Here is an 18695-nt window from a genome sequence, read left to right on the forward strand (position 1 = left end):
ATCGCGTTACATTTTTTATGGAGAAGCTTAAGCGTCCTCCAATTTTTTTTTTCCATACCCCTTGCTCGGGCGGCTCGGATTGTCTTTCGGGCCTCACCACCACGTGCTGTAGCAGGTAACGCTTAGCCGGGCGCTGTAGTCATTTAAGAGTACGGTGATTCATGCTGCCAGTCGCCTGCGGGACGCTCCTTGCTAGTGGGCAGTCCAAAACAAGTGTAACCTAACATTTCTTGCATCATCCAGTGCTTGTTGGGGCCGTCTAAACTAACCATCTTTGAAAACACAACATAAGTTGCGCTTTAACAATTTACCTGTATTTATACAGTGTTGCGACTTTGTCAATAATGGCGTTACATTTAGGGAGATTTTCGTGTCTTTCTGGCACACTCTTCTATTTAGTTATCAGTGATACTTGTGGTAACTATAGTGAGCAATTGGTGATATTTTGCCGAACTGCAAGCCAGAAAAATTGCTTCAGAAATGGCATTCTAGAACGCAGCTCTAGAACGGCCGAAACTGGTTGTACGGCGCATAAGCTCCGATACTACACAAACAGCAATTGCCTTCACAATGGCAGACTTCCCATTGTGATTGTGCTTCACAACACGGTGGCCATCATAGCATTCACCTTGTGTTCACAATATTGACGTTTCTTTATGATTTACAAAAGAGATATCAAGACATGGATACATCGCAGTTTCAGTGGCGTCACTAAATGCACTTAATTGGTGAATGCGCGCAAGCGTGTGGGTTACCTAATTTACCAGCACCGAATCGAATAAATTTTATGTTTAGATTTAGATGACAGCAGTTGAATAAGGCATATAGACTGCATAAAAAAGGCGTAAAATATGGCAACGGCTGAACTCGCTTACACAGGCCGGAACAAATCGCTTCCGTTTCTCACGCCTTTCGGACCAATCAACACTTCACGGCCGATTTCACGTAGACACAGGGCGAAAATGCAATATTCGAGATTTATAAAGCTGCAATAATTGACGTCGCCGTGTTGCCAATACGCGGTCGAGCGTGTTCCGCATAATTTAGTTCTCCTACCACGAGAACGTCGAGAACCACAAGAAATTTAGGGCTAATGTTGGCTATACGTGCATTTTCATGCTAGGAAAACTACTTGGCTTGCGTTCTTTTGAGTCGCACCGTATTTGTAACCTTCCTGTCTGATCTGAACGAAATATTTAGGCTCTCACCATTTGTTGTGTAGTAAATATTAGATGTGGCTATTATTACCATTTTTCGAATACCAATCAAATACTAATATTAGGTGTCGAATATCGAATGAACAAATTCAGACGCATCTTTTCCGGCACGTATTTTTATTTTCGGTATGATTAGGTAAAACGCTTGTACATACTGAATAGACAGTGAGCTGTCACGGACGATAAGGATGGTTTTTAAGGAAACACATCCCGGCACCTATCGTGAAAAGAACTGCAGGAATATCCGCTTGATGCCTTTAGAACCTGGTCGCCAACAAGGTTTGCATGAATGACAAGCTGCTGTGCAACTAGATTTGAACAGGCGTTAAATAGACATTTGCTAAAAAATAAAAGTTTTAGTAAAGGAATAGAGGAAGATAATGGAGTAATAATTCATGTGTCGTAGACACAATGCAGGGCCTGTTACAAGGAGGTCATCACTGGTGGTAACGTAAAAGACAAAAATGCTTCATTAGTAGAGTACAGGAAGGCTAATTATTAAACCGAAATAAAAAATAACTCTTTGTCGTGTAATAGACGACAAGAACCGAAGGAACCGATTTATTGTTAGTAACAGCTATATAAATTCGACAGATAATGCAGAAAAGGAACGACCAGTAGAAATTATTAGTAGTTTTTGACTAATATATAACAATTTGGAGATAAAGTGAAATGAAGGAAAGAAAGACAACTTGCTGACGGCGTTAGTCGAACCCACAACCTCCGCATTACGCGCGTATTGCGCTACCAATTGTGCAACAGCGATGGCAGTTCAAACGTCCGCATTCCTGGGTATTCATGTATGTGCACATGATATAACCTAAAAAGTGTTAACCAGAGTCAGATTTCCGTCGCAATACCGAACACAAAACTTGCATTACCGATTTCGTTTCTGCGTTGCTTCAAAAACTTTATGTTTCTTTACTTCTGATAATTCGTCATACTTCGTTCAGCTCGTGGGCAACAGTAACCTAACTTTTAACAGTCGCTTGTTGCGAAATATTAGTTTAGCTTCAATATTCGAAAATACCGAATATTTTAATTTTCAAAAACGAATAAAATATTACACACCAACCATTCGCGTTACAATCACTGAATATTCCCCCAACCTAAATATATTTGTAAACTTAAATCCCTCAAGAAACTTCTTGTAGAATCACCGTTTTCTTTCACCTGCACGGACATATTAGGCTACATGAAACGTGTAGGCAAATGATTTACTTTGCCTTATCTTATATTAGAATGTTCCAAAACACATGTGTTCTTATCTATATATCCACTTGAAAATTCTAGCGAGAACTTAAGTGACTTCTTGTCCAACACCAGCGACACGCTTGAGAAACTTTTGGCGACACTAGACTATAATGGTTCGTCATGTGCGGTCGATAACGAGATCTGTGAATGACACAGATAAGCGCCACTGAAGCAGTCTACAGCCTTTTTATTGCAACGGTAACCAGGTAATCCGCAATGAAGGTGGTCCTTACAGTACTCCTTGGCATCGAGCCCGCTTAGAGTGTGCTCCGTCCAGTCATGTACATAAACTTCTGTTTAATACCCAATGAAAAATTTACAATAAATTAGCGTGTCATTACAGCATTAAATAAAAGAACAAGTCGTTGTTTCTTGGTCGGCGACCACAAAAACGAAACCTACCTAAGCCCCCCTCCCAAACCCGGTGGGTGCCTGCTCGCACCCCTCCCCTTGGTAGAAGCCCGCGGTGTCAGGCTTTCCGACGCTGCCATCCCTGCTGCTTCCGCGCAAGTCGTACTTTACGAATTTTTGGGGCGCATTTTACTTCGAGAAATTCCTTTTTTCCACTAACGCTTATGCGCCACGAGAAGGGCCTGCGCGGTTCCGGATGCGTCGTTCGGGATAATATTTTGCTCACGGACAACGCCGCCGACACCGACACCGGATTTAACGCGATACAGAGCCCTTAACACTGTCAGGTTAAAACCACACTTTACTGGGTACAATCAATCAATCAATATATCAATCTCTATTTCGTATTAATTGATTCAGAGAAAATGAACGCTAGGACAAAAACTAAAAGCTGCTTTTTTGCAGCTTGACAAAGTTCTTGCTCGTATTCATGACAACGGGGTCATAATAAAAAAAAGTTTGTACACTTGAGCATGTGCAATGTACACATGTGTAAGTGAGAATGTGTAAGGCGATATGTGCAATGAGTGATACAAAGCAGTTTGTTTAGTCAGTACAAATGACATATGTGAATATACAGTGTATAACAGATATACATAGCTATATTCAATTGCTCAAAATTTATCATATAACATTCGCTTAACGAACAATTCTGAGAGAAAGTTTGGCATCAGTGCTGTTTTGTGCCTCTTTTCTAAACTATGTGCGGAGAGGGGGATAGGAGGGGCTGGAAAATTGTCCACTTTGCTCTTCCTCTAACTGTGAGTGTGTAGGGGGGGGGAGGTATTCTCCGAGTCCTCCTGGTAGATTCGCCTATGACAACCAAGACGTCACGGGCGCACGGACCAATATAAACATACCTCACTCGATCACCCCGACCATTCGCTGTAACAATGCTATCGTCATGAAGAGCTCCGGCAGGATAAAGCGAACGCTTCGCGCCACCTCTTGTTTCGCCGCGAAAAAACCATTTTACGGCCAGGTCAATGCGAGCAGTCTTGAAAGTATTGAAAACTTCAATTGCGCTATTGAGGCTCCCAGTATGACAGACCGACTGGCCCGAATCAATGCCTTGAACGCGTCATTGTTTCAGAGGCAGCATGCGCGTGCGTACATACAGAAATTTAGATGCATTCTATTCCCAAGAAGCATTTACTTCCTCATTACCGTGCAGCAGCGGATGGGCGAAGGCAGCTGCTGCTGCAAGGAACCCAGCGAAGCACGCGGCGTTTGTGCTTCGTTGTGATTGGTTGGCATAATCACCAAGGAAAAATTCGGGCCACGCTCACGAAACCTGCCGATGTTGGTAAAGAAAGAATTCGCTTTTAAAAATGGCTGTGGCTTAGCTAAGGTTAAGCCCAGAATGCGAAGCATACTAGCCTTTATTTTAGTTGTTGAACCACTGTTTAGCCCGGTGAACTGCTGTTGCTTGGCTATATTTGGTTCGGCTAGACGAAGAAACAACTCATGCGTTACTCTGCTTCGCCTTCAAGAGTGGAACGCGACAGCGTTCCCGTCGACCCGCCAAGTGGTGTAAGGCAATGGGCTACGTTGCAGCGACTACGCGCCCCGCATTGGACGCGGTGAGCGTCGAGCAACGCAGCGTTCGGCGCGGCAACGAAATGTGCGCCTGAGCAAGCGACGCACACCTGAGCCTTAGAAACAGCTCGTTTCTAAGGCAACACCGCATTCACTAGAGGTGCTTTTGTACCGCTTTGAAGCATCGTACTCGTGGCTCAGTGGTAGCGTCTTCGTCTCACACTCCGGAGACCCTGGTTCGATTCCCACCCAGCCCATCTTGCAAGAGTTGAGCCAAAGCCACCTAGAAAATAAGTCTCTGTAGCACGCCGCAACCTTCGCTTCTCATTCCAACGAGCAGCTCTGTCTCCAGGAGGCATCTCACCTCGTGAGTGTCTAGCAGAGGCAAGTGCAGCTGCTTATATACCACCGCGAGCGACGGCGCGAGTTGGAGCCCCGTTTCTCCTCTGTCGTGACGTCACGGTGTCACGTGGTATTGAAGGCAACACCGCCGCGCCTGAGGAGCTGGGTTGAGCTCTCGTAATATGCTTCGCATAAAAAGCATGGGTGATGGCAGCAGCCGGGGGAGCAACAGAAGTGAAAAAAGCGCGGTAACATTGAAACAAACAAATGATCGAGCAAGCTATTAGGCACGTGCCGGTTATAAGTGCGAAAGGTCATATTTTAACCCACACATTCAAGCTTTTCAAAAAAAGACTGGAACTTTCAGAAATCGTAAATAAAAGACTCTTTGAATGTACGAAATTCTTCCACATAGGTGCTGCACTGGGATTGCTGCAACGGATACGGAAAATTTTATTGAAAAATGGCGCTGCCGCATCCAGACGGAGAAAAGGGGTTCCTGAAGATAGCTTCCACGCTAAGAAGTGGTGTGGTGGCTCCAATGGCAGTCCCCTCGCGAAATCCGTTTTCGTTTCACATTGCTGATTCACTGAGTCAATTGTTGGTGCAGACCTCCTACCAATGCTGAAGGTCTTTACGATGGCATATACTTTGAAGGTAATATCCGGACCATCTGGGGGTTCGTGTTACTATTCGAGCCAAAAGCAATCTTTTTTTTTCGCCTGCATGTTATCTTAAGCAAACCCTGTTCTCGGACTGCTGCTCTCAGTATTATTTCTCATTGTAATTTTAAGAATGCCCAGTAGTCTTAACAGTGCAGAGACCTTATGAAAGAATTTGGCGCAGAACAATAATGTTTTATTTAACTCCGAAAGAGACTTCTATTTAAACAGCGTGAATTTCTCGTTTATATTACGACCGTCGTACTTACGACAGGGAGACTCCCATTTTAATTGCTTGCTCGCCCATTTGTTTGTTTCTTTAGCATCTTGTCTTGTCTTTTTTCTCTTGGTGGCGCTGGCCACTGCCAAAAATTGTACCTTTCTTAAAGCAGGGTTTGGCTAGGGGCTAGTTGGTATTTCATTGTAAACATCACTGACAGCGAGTCTTCGTCGTTCTTTCGGTCCTCTGTCTATATGTACCCACTGTAAGTGATAATTTCTTAAAAGCGAAGGTTTTTGTTGCGAATATCGGCCGGTTTCGTGACCGTGGAAGTAGCCTGGACTTTTCCTTGATGAACAAAGCGGCCAACCGATCTATGCGGAGCATGTACACCGCTCGCTCCGCTGGGTTACCTGCAGGAGCAGCAGCCTTCGACAAACCGTGGCTCCAGGGCAATGAGGAAGTAAACACTTCTTGCCGATAGAATGCATTCGAACGTCACTACGTACGCTCGCTCATGCTGCCTCTGAATCCACGATGGGTTCAAAGCGTCCGTCAATCAAGCTGTGTTCGCCCACCGTTGCGTGCGTGCGTTTGAGTGTGTGTATGTGTACGCGTGGTCACTAAGACAAATCTTCACTTTATAAGTATTCCAACTTGTTGGATCTCCTGGTAGTCATTTTGCGGTTTCATTTCCGCGCTTTTGCTGATGACGCCCTTCGTGACCTTCTCAGAAAGGCCTCAAAAGTGGGTGGGCGTCACATAAGATTGCGTAATATATTATCCAGATAAGAATGCACTTAGCTATGGCGCTCAAATAAATGTGCGAGGGGAGTTCTGAAACTTTTTTCTAAAATAGTTATATTTCCGCAATTCCGAACCATTAAGAGCGCCTACATGAACCATATCAAACTGGTCACAACCATCATATTGTTGCTCCGGAGCTGAACTTCAGCCAAACCTTAAGGTATGCGTAAGCCTCAACTCGAAGCTCAACTGAAACCGAAGACATTCCGGCCTCATGCACGGCCGCTTCCCGTTACTGCGGTAAATAACAAGAATTGACCTAAGAACGACACAAGTCTGTGTTTGCTTAGGTCGTTTTTGGAACCTCCTTTGTGCATAAGAATACCTTTTGCTTCCTTCATTTCCAGTGGAAACACAGCCGCGTTTAAAGACAAATTGTACATGTGAGTTAGTGCAAGGCTAAATTATTTTATTTATTTATTTATTACATACTGCAGACCAATATGGTTCAAGCAGAACGGACTATATATCTGTATTACGAAAAAAAGGACATACGCACACGCAACGGGAAGAACAAGAAAAAACAAACATGACAGCATCTGAGGAAGGAACACAAAAAAACGTGATCCTCTAATCACACAGTGCGCCATGAGGTTCTGTTAATCTATTTCATTCTGACATAGAACGCGGAGAAAAAAAGGAAAAAATACAGATGTTTGTTCTTGCAAAGTGAGGGGTTAGAAAGTGTGTTAGACAATGTCGCGTAGGTCCTGTAGACAATGGGAAAAGAAATTGCGTTTGATAAATAGCCATTTTACCGTTAAGAAGTAAGCTTTAAAAGATAGGATGCCTTTTTTTTCTTCTCGATTCGAGTAGTTCAATGTCATTAGCTTTTGTTAGTTTAGAAGGAGAATCAGTATACTTAAATTTCGAGTAGAAAACCTGACAGGTTTACGCTGAATCCCTTATGACATGTAATTTTAAGTTTAGTGTGTGCATACCAAGCAAGAGGACAACATTCAAGCTTAGGTTGTATGAATGTGAAATAACCAAGATGTTTTACCTGAGGAGGATAGTTTCTAAGATTACGTTTTCAGTAAAGAAGCTTGCGGAAAGCTGACGCGCACATGTTATCAATGTGCAGATTCTAAGAGATGTCATTAGTGATTGTAGCTCCTAGGTATTTGCAACAGGTAATCTGTTTCAAATGAAGAAATGTTAGGTTGTAAGTATGTTTAGGAGGGATGTCCTTAAACGTTACGCACAGATAACCACTTTTATCGGCAATACCAGTCAAACGTTACATAAGCAGGATTAGAATGGAACTCATCCTGCTCATGCACACCTGTGATTTCATGAAATAAAACAATATCATCCGCAAGTAACCTAATTTGTTGCCAGGAGTAATTACAGAGACAATATCATTTATGTACGAAAGAAGCAGCAAGAGTCCCAGAACACTTCCTTCAGGTATACCTGATCTTACAGGAAGACTTCAGGAATAACAACCATAAACCAATAAACCAATAATAAACCCAAGAGACGAAAATGTCGGGAAGGGTAATATTTATGAGTTCATTGAGCATTTCCTTATGAATAACTCTATTAAAAGCTTTGCTCAGATCTAAGATTATGGTTGTCCATCATTATCTATGCATGCTTCGAATGAATGAACTATCATGACCAATTGTGTCGCAGTATAAAAATATCTTCTAAATCCGTGTTGAAAGCTTCCTAGTATTGTGTTTTCCTTAAGGAATTGAATTACGTGCTTTCCTAAGTGTTCCAATAATTTAGAACAAGAACATGTTAAGCATATTGGGCGATAATCTTCCAATCACAAACGGTCACCTTCTTTGTTGATGGGTGTAATTTGAGCTGTCTTGCATTCATGAGGTAGCCTCGCAGTTAATAGTGAATATCGAAACAAAATCACAAGAAATTTAGCGATAGTATTGGAATAACGATGAAGAAAAATATTGGGCAAACGATCGGGACCACAAGTCGATTCTGTTTTCTGACTTAACGGCATTGCGACTGCACAATGTCAAGAAATAAAATCAACCTGAGATGCTAAAAATGCCCCACGACGCAGATTCACGCATGTATTTACTTTCGAAAACACTCCAGTATTAAAATAATCAGCGATAACATGTTGACCTGTAACAAAGTTCCCATCAACCGAAACCTGCGTCACGTGCCTGTCAGCATCGTCAAAACAGTTCTCAAATTTTCGTGGTTCATTTTTCAAAAAGTTAGTACAGTTGTTGTGAAAAAGAAATCTTTAGATTCGTGCATTGCATGTGCGGGAGCGTTTTTGATACCAATAATGACAATAGGATTGGGAGTAGACCTTTCGGCCCGTTTTAGTTTCTGTTTTAAATGAACAATCTGACGCATTATCCAAGGTGTACGTTTGTGCACTTTCTCTAGCTTGTTTGGCACAAACCTATTCAAACAATAATTTCACATATAAGCAAACTTTTTTCATAGCAGAGATACGTTATCATGCTTTTTAATTAAGTCATTCATGTCATTTTCCATATGCGCAAATAGAGAAGCATCATCAGCTCTGTTGTAATCTCGAAAATAGCGTATCCTACTAGTTTTACCTATACCACTTTTCATCTCTTATTCTAATATTTGATCTGTTACTTCGTGTGTCACATAGGGAATATGTTTCATTTAAGACTGAATGGGTCTTCACTATTGCTCACTTTCATTTGTTTGGAAATTGACAGCACTTCGGCAATACTACATGAAGGAAGAAATACGGTAATAAGGTGGTTACTCATACCATCAAGCCGCCCGACTCATGCGCGCTAGCCACCAACGATACGAAATAGTCACTAAATTTGTCTGCTAGATCAACACCACTAAAATTACTAGCTTCGGGATATACATTGCCAGGGGAACCAGTGTAAGAGCGTCCGAATAGTGAGCTTAACTCACTCACGAGTACCTTTCGCTCGGTGACACCACTAAACATGCTCGTGTGATAACTGTCCCTAGCTGATCACAATGTAGCACTTAAACTATTACGAAAAGACTTGAACTTTGTGAAATCTTCTGCATCTCGACTTTGTAAGAATGTTTGGTACATCTTATTTTTCTTAGTAATCATTCTGGTGAGTGGTTTCACTATCCAAGGTGTGCAACCATGCTTCGGTTTTTGTGCAGTTTTGCATGCGAATGCATCTCTGTATAACGAAACAAATTCCTGCAGCAAGCAGTTAAAAGCTTCCTGTGTTGACTCATAACCGTAAACGGACTGCCAGCTATGTCTCCTTATTGTATTTCTAAAATTGTTCAATGTTGTTGTGTTAATAAGTTCTGCTGCATGTTTGCTTTGGTTAGCAGTAGGGTTGATGGTACCGTGGCATATTATAAGGTAGACAAAAAGGTGACCACTTTGTAACCTACTGATAACACCTGCAGATGTCGTACTGGTTGATCTACTAGTAATAACTATATATATTAAAGCTGTGGCTATTGTATTTTATGCATTGTCAACGTTATTAAATCCAAAAGACAACATGACTCAAGAAAAGCTAGCAGCCTTCTTGTACTGCCAGAATTTTTTGTCTTATAAACATTTAGATCACCTCCGATGAACACAATATACTTAAATTATTTAGCACATGGAAGCAACTTTTCCATGAAATAAAAATCTCCTCAATACAGCCTACAGGCAGACGGCAAACAACATAAAGTATTTCGCCGTAATTTACAGACATTTCCTTGTCCGGTGTAATTAACTAAAATTATGAACGCTTTCACAACGTATCTTCGCTTTTAACCAGTAGACATACTCCATCACCTCCTCTGAACTGCGGTTCAACGTGAAGAGCACATAGTTACCTAGTTTAAGAGAATCATTGCGATATAACGGCGTTTCAGTTAGCATATTACCTGACTATCTAAAGTTGAACTCCTCCACAAGCGCTTGAAATACTTCTTGCTTAAAACAGGCTGGCTGACTATTTAGGTGTACAAGAGAGAATAATGAACTTTTATTTTCAACAAGCTTGTGAACTTTGGTATTAATATTTCTCAAGATAAAGTCGAGTGCAGATTGAGTAGTGACTGCAACTCGTGTAGATGTTTTGATTAGGTTCAGAAAATCAGAGCAATGCAACACAGTGTTAAATTGTCGAGTAGGGTTGGTATCGTCCAGTATATTTATGTTAACATCGCCACCGCAGACAAGGCGGAAGTTGTTGCTGCATACACAGTCCAGGAATGGCTCAAAAAACTGTATGAAAGATTTTACGTTACCTGCTGGAGGACGATATACAACACAGATGGTTTCATTTTTGCACTGTACGGTGAGTATTTCGAAATCGGAGGTTACTTTGCTCAAGTCAGGCACAATTTCACCGTTTTGGTGCACTTTTACGTGAACTGAAACACCAGCGCCTTCTCTGCCAGTACGATTTAAAAAGAAATTCTTATAACCTGGTAATCTTAACATATTACATCCGTCGTGATACCACGTCTCTGACAACATCACGGTACTAAATTTAAACCCAAAATCATCCAGAAATGAGGCAAGAACATCTTCTTTACCACTCACAGATCGTGCATTAATATGCATATCAGATTCGCAAGATTTTGCAAGTGGTTCAACATCTATGGAAGAATGAATTCTTGGTACTTCATAGAAGAATCCATGATGTGTTAGTTAATCTGCGTTATTATCGGAAACAAGTCATATTGCGGCTGACAAAATACCCTCTCAAGATCAAGTTCATATGATATCAGCACGGCAGAGCTGCCATCCGAATGCTTTGCGAAGATTTCGCCGCTGTATGCCCAAACTGACTCCCATTTGTGCTCGTGTTTCTTTTTTACAGTCATCGCAAGTAGTTTTTTGAGCGCGGGGCAGAGGTGCTCGTTTACAAAAACAGGTGCTGTATCATAAAGGCCGAGGTCGTCATTTGACAGCCATGCTTTCTTGGCTTTCTTCAAGACTACATCCCGTTTTGTGCGCGTCTTGAACTGCACGACAATGCTTTCGGTCTTATCAGCCTTTCATATGGGCACTCGATGGCAGGCTTCTATGCCACTTACCGTTATTGGTTCTTTCACAGCACTGCCAATCCTAACAAGCAAATCTATCATGCTTTCATTTTCTTTCTGAATGACGCCTTGAATTTCAATGTTTGCCCTTCGCGAGTACTGCTCTGAAGACACGATACGATCTTAGAGATCTTGAATTTTACTTTCTGCTGCTAGACATATTTTGCGGAGGGCTTCATTTTCTGTTGCAAAACATTCTTTTTTCAAGATTTCTGATTCCAGTTTTTGCTTTAGTTCATTAATACTACCGTGAGCAAAGTAAAGGCTCTGCACAAGATTCCTATGTTCAGCTTTCAAATCCCTGATGTCATTGCGCAAATCCCTCTCTAGTGATTCGCGAAAGATTTTAAGCTCTTGCGTTATCTCATTTTTGAATCTGAGAAGGTCGTCCTCTTTAATCGACATATTGCATGTGGCAGGTGTAGCAAACAGGATCAACACTGAAAATTATACACTTGGCAAGTAGAATAATCCTAAGGAAAAACTATTTCGGGACAGGGCGGCATTATCGATAAAAAAGTTGCAATCAGAGCAGCAGCAGCGACAGCGGAAAAGTATTACAAGATGAGAAGAAAACACAATAGTGTTAGAACTAACCTGCACACGAATAAGCGACGATTGAAACTTGCACTTTACGCTGTCGCTGCTGCCCTTGTTGCGGTGCGTTGATGCCGGCTTGGCTTTATAGCAGCGGCAGCCGGAAGGGCGGCTTCACTGTTCCGGAAGGTCGGTACGCGCAGCTGCAGAGCCCGCACGTGTAACTGGTGATGATGTGGCTTGCAGATGAGGGTAGGAGGCGAGGGTGAAGGAATGGTTGACTGTTGGAATCTGCACACAAATAAGAGACGATTGAAACTTGCACTTTTCGCTGTCGCTACTGCCATCGGCCATTTACTTTGTTCCTGTCCCTCCTTCTCCAAAGACAGAGCTTCTCTCCACCTCTCATACCGACGCCATGGGCTCCCAGCAGTCTCGGCACCCCAGCCGCTCTATAGCAGCCGGCACAATGGCTCCGCCATCATACACCTTCTTACGTTCCTGGAGGACACGGTTCTGTAGTGCAAATTGTAAATGCGCCGTTTGGCTGCAGCGGACCGCGGTATCTAATGGTACCGGGTGCTGCAATCGCCTCTCTTCTCTCTTTTCTTTCTTCTTTATGTCCCCCTGCACTTCTCCAAGGGGCTCAGTCGTGCTCCATAAAGGGCTGCAGAAAATAGTCCAGCTTCCTATTCCCAATCGCATTCTCTCTATCGAGCGACAACGTGTTCAACCCCTTACTTCCCTACCCGTGACTCTGTTATGCTTGAGTTCATGCACGACGGCCACTGCTCACCCTCCTCGCAACTCGGTTGCCCGAGAGCACGCGCCCTTTCCCTCGGCCTATTCTTTCGTCAACACTTCCCCAAGTCTGGCCATTATCGCAAAACATAACTAGCCAAATGTTGTCGAATAGCCAAAGAAGACCATACGATTTAGAAAAAGGCGCAGGGGGTTTAAAATAAGCAATCATGGAGGGTGTTCCAACTTCAGCCCTGTGATGGAACTGTGCGCCAAACACTCACGCACTATCAATGCAGAATGCGCAGAGGCATTGTTGCGGTGTGCGGGATCAAGCACTCCAACTTCAACAAGTTTGGTCGCACGTGACGCACACGATCTTAACGTAGGGCCTCAATACCTTAACGTAGAAAGGAGCATTGGCAATTTGACCTTAAGCGTACGAATTCATAGTGCAGAAGTCTGTGGCATCAAAAAAACAAAAAGACGTATTCAAAACCCTATATTCTTCAACTATTCATCCGTGTACCTTTTTTTTTCCTTTGTCTTTGGCTCATCTCCCATTTTCCACTTATTAGTTTGCTACTTCAGCTCGATTTACCCAATTCAGTCTCCCCCCCCCCCCGATGACGAAACCTTCCAAGAATTTATCGCTTTCGTAGGAAGTTTGCCCATGAATAGAACAATAATTTCGTCACTTCCTCTCCTTCAGCAGTTCCGGCACCATTCTGCCATACATATTTTTCATTTCCAAAACGTCTCTCAAAATTCTGTGAATCCACAACTCACACAAAACAAATGCATCTGATATAATTCTAACAGCAATTAGGCGATCATTGAACACAGGAAAAGACATGCGCCCCATCGACATGTTTTTATCTCCAAACGAGGCTTTTCGACGACTATTCGTCGATGTCCATTTGGACGTGCAAATAAAAAAAGGAGCAGTTTTGCCGAAAGGCGATGCATTGATTGCGAAAGGAAATTAATGGAGAGCTTTACCAAGTAACGACAGTAGTTTTATCGGCCGTATAAACTTGTCAACATAGCACGACGAAATAAATTATTATGCATGGTACCACGCCTGCATACGCAAAGAAGAACACATCTCACTCGATGGCCGCAGGAACTGAATATCAAACGCTGGAGTGAGGCAGCACGGCAGGAGCAGCGAGCGAATTATTGCTCGTGCTGCGTCTTGCATCAACGCGAAGTAGGCCGTGAAAACACAGTGCGTGGCGGACTCTGTCCCCGTCGCAGATGGCTTACAAGATAAGCGGCCTGGGTGGGCGGGCTGGACCACCCGGCCCGCTCAGGTTAAAACGCACCCTCACTTCCTACCCTCCCTCAAGAACGTCACGTGCGACTCCACGCTTGTGTGCGCGAGATTGAGCCGCAGGTTGTCACTCGCACGTACTACACATGGCGCGCGGTGAAGATATTATCACACTTGGACTTTATGCGGAGCCTCACGGTGACGCCGACGGCAGAAATGCGCCTAGAGTGTCCATATGTTTGCTATGGCAGTAAAAGTGGTTGCACAAAGTGCGCACATAAAATTCTGCCTTGTAATTTGCAGCAGCCCGGCCGATACAAGAAAGCAACGTACCGGGTTTTTCGAACGGAGAGCTGCACCATAGCTACACTTACTGCTATTTCATTACTGATTCACTGCGTAGTTTTTTGGGCCAGACCTCGTACCTACGCTTAAGTACTGAAATAGTTTACGACGGCGTACCTAAGGAAAATTACATTAAAAGGACCATCAGATCTCCGCACTGCTATTGGAGCCAAGGCCTCTCTTCTTTCCGTGCTTGTTATCTCAAGCAAACCCCGCTCTCGGACTGGCTTTGTCAGTGACATCTTCCAAAGTAATTATAAAAGTGCGTCGCTGCCTTGTCAATGGAGGAAACTTATGAGAGAATTTGGCGCCGAAAAAAAATTATTTTATTTACGGATTCTAAAACTCCCTTTCCTTTTTCGAAAAGTTTGGATTTCTTATTTCAATTATTACTTTTCGTACTTATGTCAGGAATACACCCAAGTGCCTGCTCGCTCATTTGTGCTTTTGTTTGTTACCTTGTTTTCTTGCCATTTCTTCTGTTGCTGCCCCTGGCTGCTGCCAGCAAGCGTACTTTTTTAAAAGCGAATCTTTTCTTTGCGAAGCTCAGGAGGTTTCGTGACCGTGGCTGTGGCCTGGCTTTATCCTTGAAGAATTGGCCAACCAATCAGAACGGAGCGAGCACGCCGCGCACTCCGCTGGCTTCCTCGCAGCACCAGCAGCCTCCGCGCATACTCGGCTGCATTGCAGTGAAGTGAACGCTTCTTGCGGATAGAATGGATTCGCATTCCGCCAAGTACAGTCGAGCGCGATTTGAAGGTTATCGCGCGAGCGTCAACCAGCCCAGCACTGCAGGCACCTGGCGGCCGGTTTCGGGACAGGAAAAATCATGATTTCACACTCTTCTCTCCCTCGTTCGCTGTTACATACAACAACCATCACCCCGCGACAAACTCACCGCCCTTTCTCTCTATTCTACGCTTTCCATTTGTTGCGATAAAGTGTGGACTTGGTCACCTCGTATCTTCGCGGGCTTAAGCTCATGTTCTTGGTCACCGATTCTTCCTGGCTCAGCAGCAATGACGTTACATAGGCTAGATACAGCTTCGTAACGTCCAATTTCAGATCATACCGAAGAATACGTCGTGCGCACTGCGATCACTGCCTGTTCGCAGAACCAAAAAAAAAGAAAAAGAAAGAAATTGATAGCCCAGCAGGGAGTGACGGCTGTTGAAGGAACAGCAAAAAGAGTGAGGGAAGCATGCCTGATACCTCCCTCGCCTCGGCAGAGAATTCTGGGCCATGGCGCTGTTCGCGTTCCCGGTCGACGCTCGCGCGATAACCTTCAAATCGCGCTCGACTGTACGTGCGCGTATCTGCTGCCTCTTAGAGCATGATGCGTTCAGGGCGTCCGTCATTCAAGCTGTGTTCCCCCGCGCTTGTGTGCACGCGTTTATGAGGGTGTGTGTGTGTGCGTGAGTTTGTGTGTATGTACCCATGTGCAATAAACCAAGCTTCGCTGTATCTGTTGCGAACTTCTGAGACAGGACTCCCTCGTTGGAGCTCGTCTCGTAAGGATATATATACTTTCAGGCGCTACAATGAAGGCGCGAATGGGTTTACGAAAGCTTTTTCTAAAATATCTACATTTTTGTAATTGCTAATGATGATATAAGGGGTTCCAAGGCGTAAGCGATAAGCGATAATAATGACGAAAGAGCGCCAGTCAATGGTCTAATGCAGTATATGGTTTGGTCAATAGGAACGTTAAATATATTGCGTGGCTGTATAGAAACCAAAACAATGTTGTTGCTGTGAAGAGGATAAAGTATGTACGTGTTTTAAATATTGACAATCTCTGGTCAAGTGTTCGACTGACACCAGAGGTATGGTTTGAATTGATTGAAATACTGAAAAGAGTCAATGTCAATAGCACTGCTGCCTCGCCAAGGCGTATGCACCTGGAGGCGCGTACTCCACCAAATTATGCTATCTCTGCTACTGCAGCAGAAACCTCTGGTGGGAGGATGCGCAACGAATCTCGTGAGCTAATTACATGCAACACAACTTCCTTTAGAAAATTTAAAGCAGCTTTGGCACTGAAAGGCAGTTCCACACCAAGAAACATTGTTGGATGAAGAGGAGTATGCAGTTTATAAGCTGCAGGAAAGTGCTTTCTTCTCTCAGCTTCTGCCTCCCGCATATCCCGCAAGAAATGGAGTGCGTTGAGCCACTCCCAAAATGGGAGGTTCATCGCTAGTCTCCCATATGTGTGCTTTGTTCGCAATCAACAAAATAGGACATCTGTTCATCGCGCTTTTGCTATGGCCAATTGGACGGCCAATTATCTACACGTGGCTTGATTGAATTGAGCTTATGCACAGTACCTTTGTCCCCGATGGATTGGCAAGAACGGCTAAACTTTTTCTATAAGGATAACTTCAAGTCTGTAGCAGGAATAGCTACAGAAGATTCAAAGGCTTCTTTTGTTGTGGACGTAGCAAGTCTGTGTGCAACCATATTACCCGCAATAGCTCTATGGCCGGGCACCCAACGTAAAACGACATGCTGGTTATCCGCATACATCGTGCACAGAAACGAGAATAGACCATTGACTACGGGATTGATATGTCTTCGCAGAGACAATAAAGCTTGGACAAGCATAGCGAGCCTGTAAATATAATTGCCTTTTATATATTTGATGTGCACTAGCTACAGCCGACAATCGTGCACTGGTGTCAACAGCAAATATACTTGTTTACGGATTAAGAACATCATACTCCGAGAAGGATGGACCTACTGCTGCATCAGACACGCCGGCATGTCATCTCGTTACGTCAGTGTAATACTCGGGCCACGAGTATTTTGGCTAAAGTTCAAGGAAATGCATTTTAATATGTTCCTCTGGGGTGTGCTTAGTGATGTGAACAAATGTGTCACATTATATGAGCTGCCACTGCCACGGTGGTAACAGCTTTGCTGCAGGGATAAGACGATGTTCAAGGAGTGGCACCCCCACTTTGTCGCTGAGACTCCGCATACGCAAGCAGAAAGGCTCTCCCACTGCAGGTCGATGGCGACCTGCCCCCTTAGACAACTTGTTCAAGTCATACTGAAGCTGCCTCTCGCACACTAAGATTACAGGATTTGACTCCTATTTGTACATCATCGACATAGAAGGAATAAAAATGGCTTATGTTAGTGAAGCTGGCAGAGTGTTCTTATTCAAGGTGAAAGCATACAGCTCAGCACGCCTTCCTAGGGTACAACAGTTTCTTGCGTGAAGAGACGCAACAACACATTGCCGGTTTTGACGCGAAAAGTAACATCGGCCAAGGAGCTTTCTATTGCGTTGACCATGTTCTCGCGAATGCCGACTGGTGACAAGTCGCACAGGATTCTTTACCGCAACGTTGTGCAGCACGCTTTTTTCCATATCGATAAATTAACATAAAAGGAGTTATTTATCTACGAACGCGTGTCGAATTTTCGCTTCGATACGCACGAGATGGTGAGTTGTAGACCACCCTTCTCTGAAACCGCCTTCATAATGACGTAGCATTTTGTGGCATCCAGGAAATATGGAAGACGACGATTATACTTTTTTTTCAGAACGCTTGCAAATGCAACTTCTGAGAGCCATCGGGTGGTGACATGCCGCCGAATAAGGTGCTTAACCCCGCTTCCGAACTGGAATAACAATACCTTCCTCCCATGTGACTGGAAGGCATCAGCAGCCCAAATAGTGTTGAAAAGTTGGAGTAGTGTCAGTTGTGTATCCGTGCGCACGGTTTTAATCCTGTCAGACATGACTCTGTCAGGCCCGGGAGCAGAACTCTTGCATCTAGTCAAAGCAGCCTTCAACTCGGTAAAACTCAAAGGACGTTTATGTTGTTCGTTCTGTCGGCATTTACGTACGAATGGCTTACATGCCTGTTTCTTTTTACTTTAGGAAGGATTTTAAATAATGCATCAAACTTGACACACGTCCGAAGTGCTCCCCAAGAGAGTATGCCTGGTTTTGTTAAATATGCACATAGTCGTTCACCAAGGGCAACCGTGGGTTTGTAGCCTATTTAGCTTTCTTACGCCATTCCGCACTTTCGCGTTCTGTGTGCATGAAATTATACCCGAGAGAAACCTCACCCAGCTTATCTCTTTGCCTGGCATCGTGTTCACTTTGCCTGCGTTTTAGTGTGTTTAAATGCGATACAATTTTCTGCATTTGGCGATCTACGCAGTGTGTCCCAAGCTTTTTGTACCACTTTCGCGTATCTCTCCAGTCTTCGGTCCACCCGAACAAGTACTTTAAATCAAACACCATTTGTTTGTGGGATAAACTACTCAGCTTTATCATTAATTAAAGCGGTAAAATATTCTAC

General features: G+C 43.7%; 1 protein-coding gene across 5 annotated transcripts in view; it reads right to left on the reverse strand.

Moving 5' to 3' along the window:
• The window catches only part of LOC139048006 (uncharacterized), a 331798-nt gene that overhangs the window by 293759 nt on the left and 19344 nt on the right, over window positions 1-18695 (reverse strand). For 3 of the 5 annotated variants that reach the window (XR_011507433.1, XR_011507432.1, XR_011507429.1), the window contains exon 2: window positions 12072-12302. The exons of 1 other annotated variant lie outside the window; for it this stretch is intronic. The gene's annotated coding sequence lies outside the window, so the exon portion shown is untranslated. Of the gene's footprint in view, window positions 1-12071; window positions 12303-12369; window positions 12450-18695 lie in introns of those variants that run through there. One more of the 5 variants, XR_011507431.1, reaches the window with a different exon arrangement.

Source organism: Dermacentor albipictus, chromosome 7 (assembly GCF_038994185.2).
Source record: "Dermacentor albipictus isolate Rhodes 1998 colony chromosome 7, USDA_Dalb.pri_finalv2, whole genome shotgun sequence".
Classification (NCBI taxonomy): Eukaryota; Metazoa; Arthropoda; class Arachnida; order Ixodida; family Ixodidae; genus Dermacentor; species Dermacentor albipictus.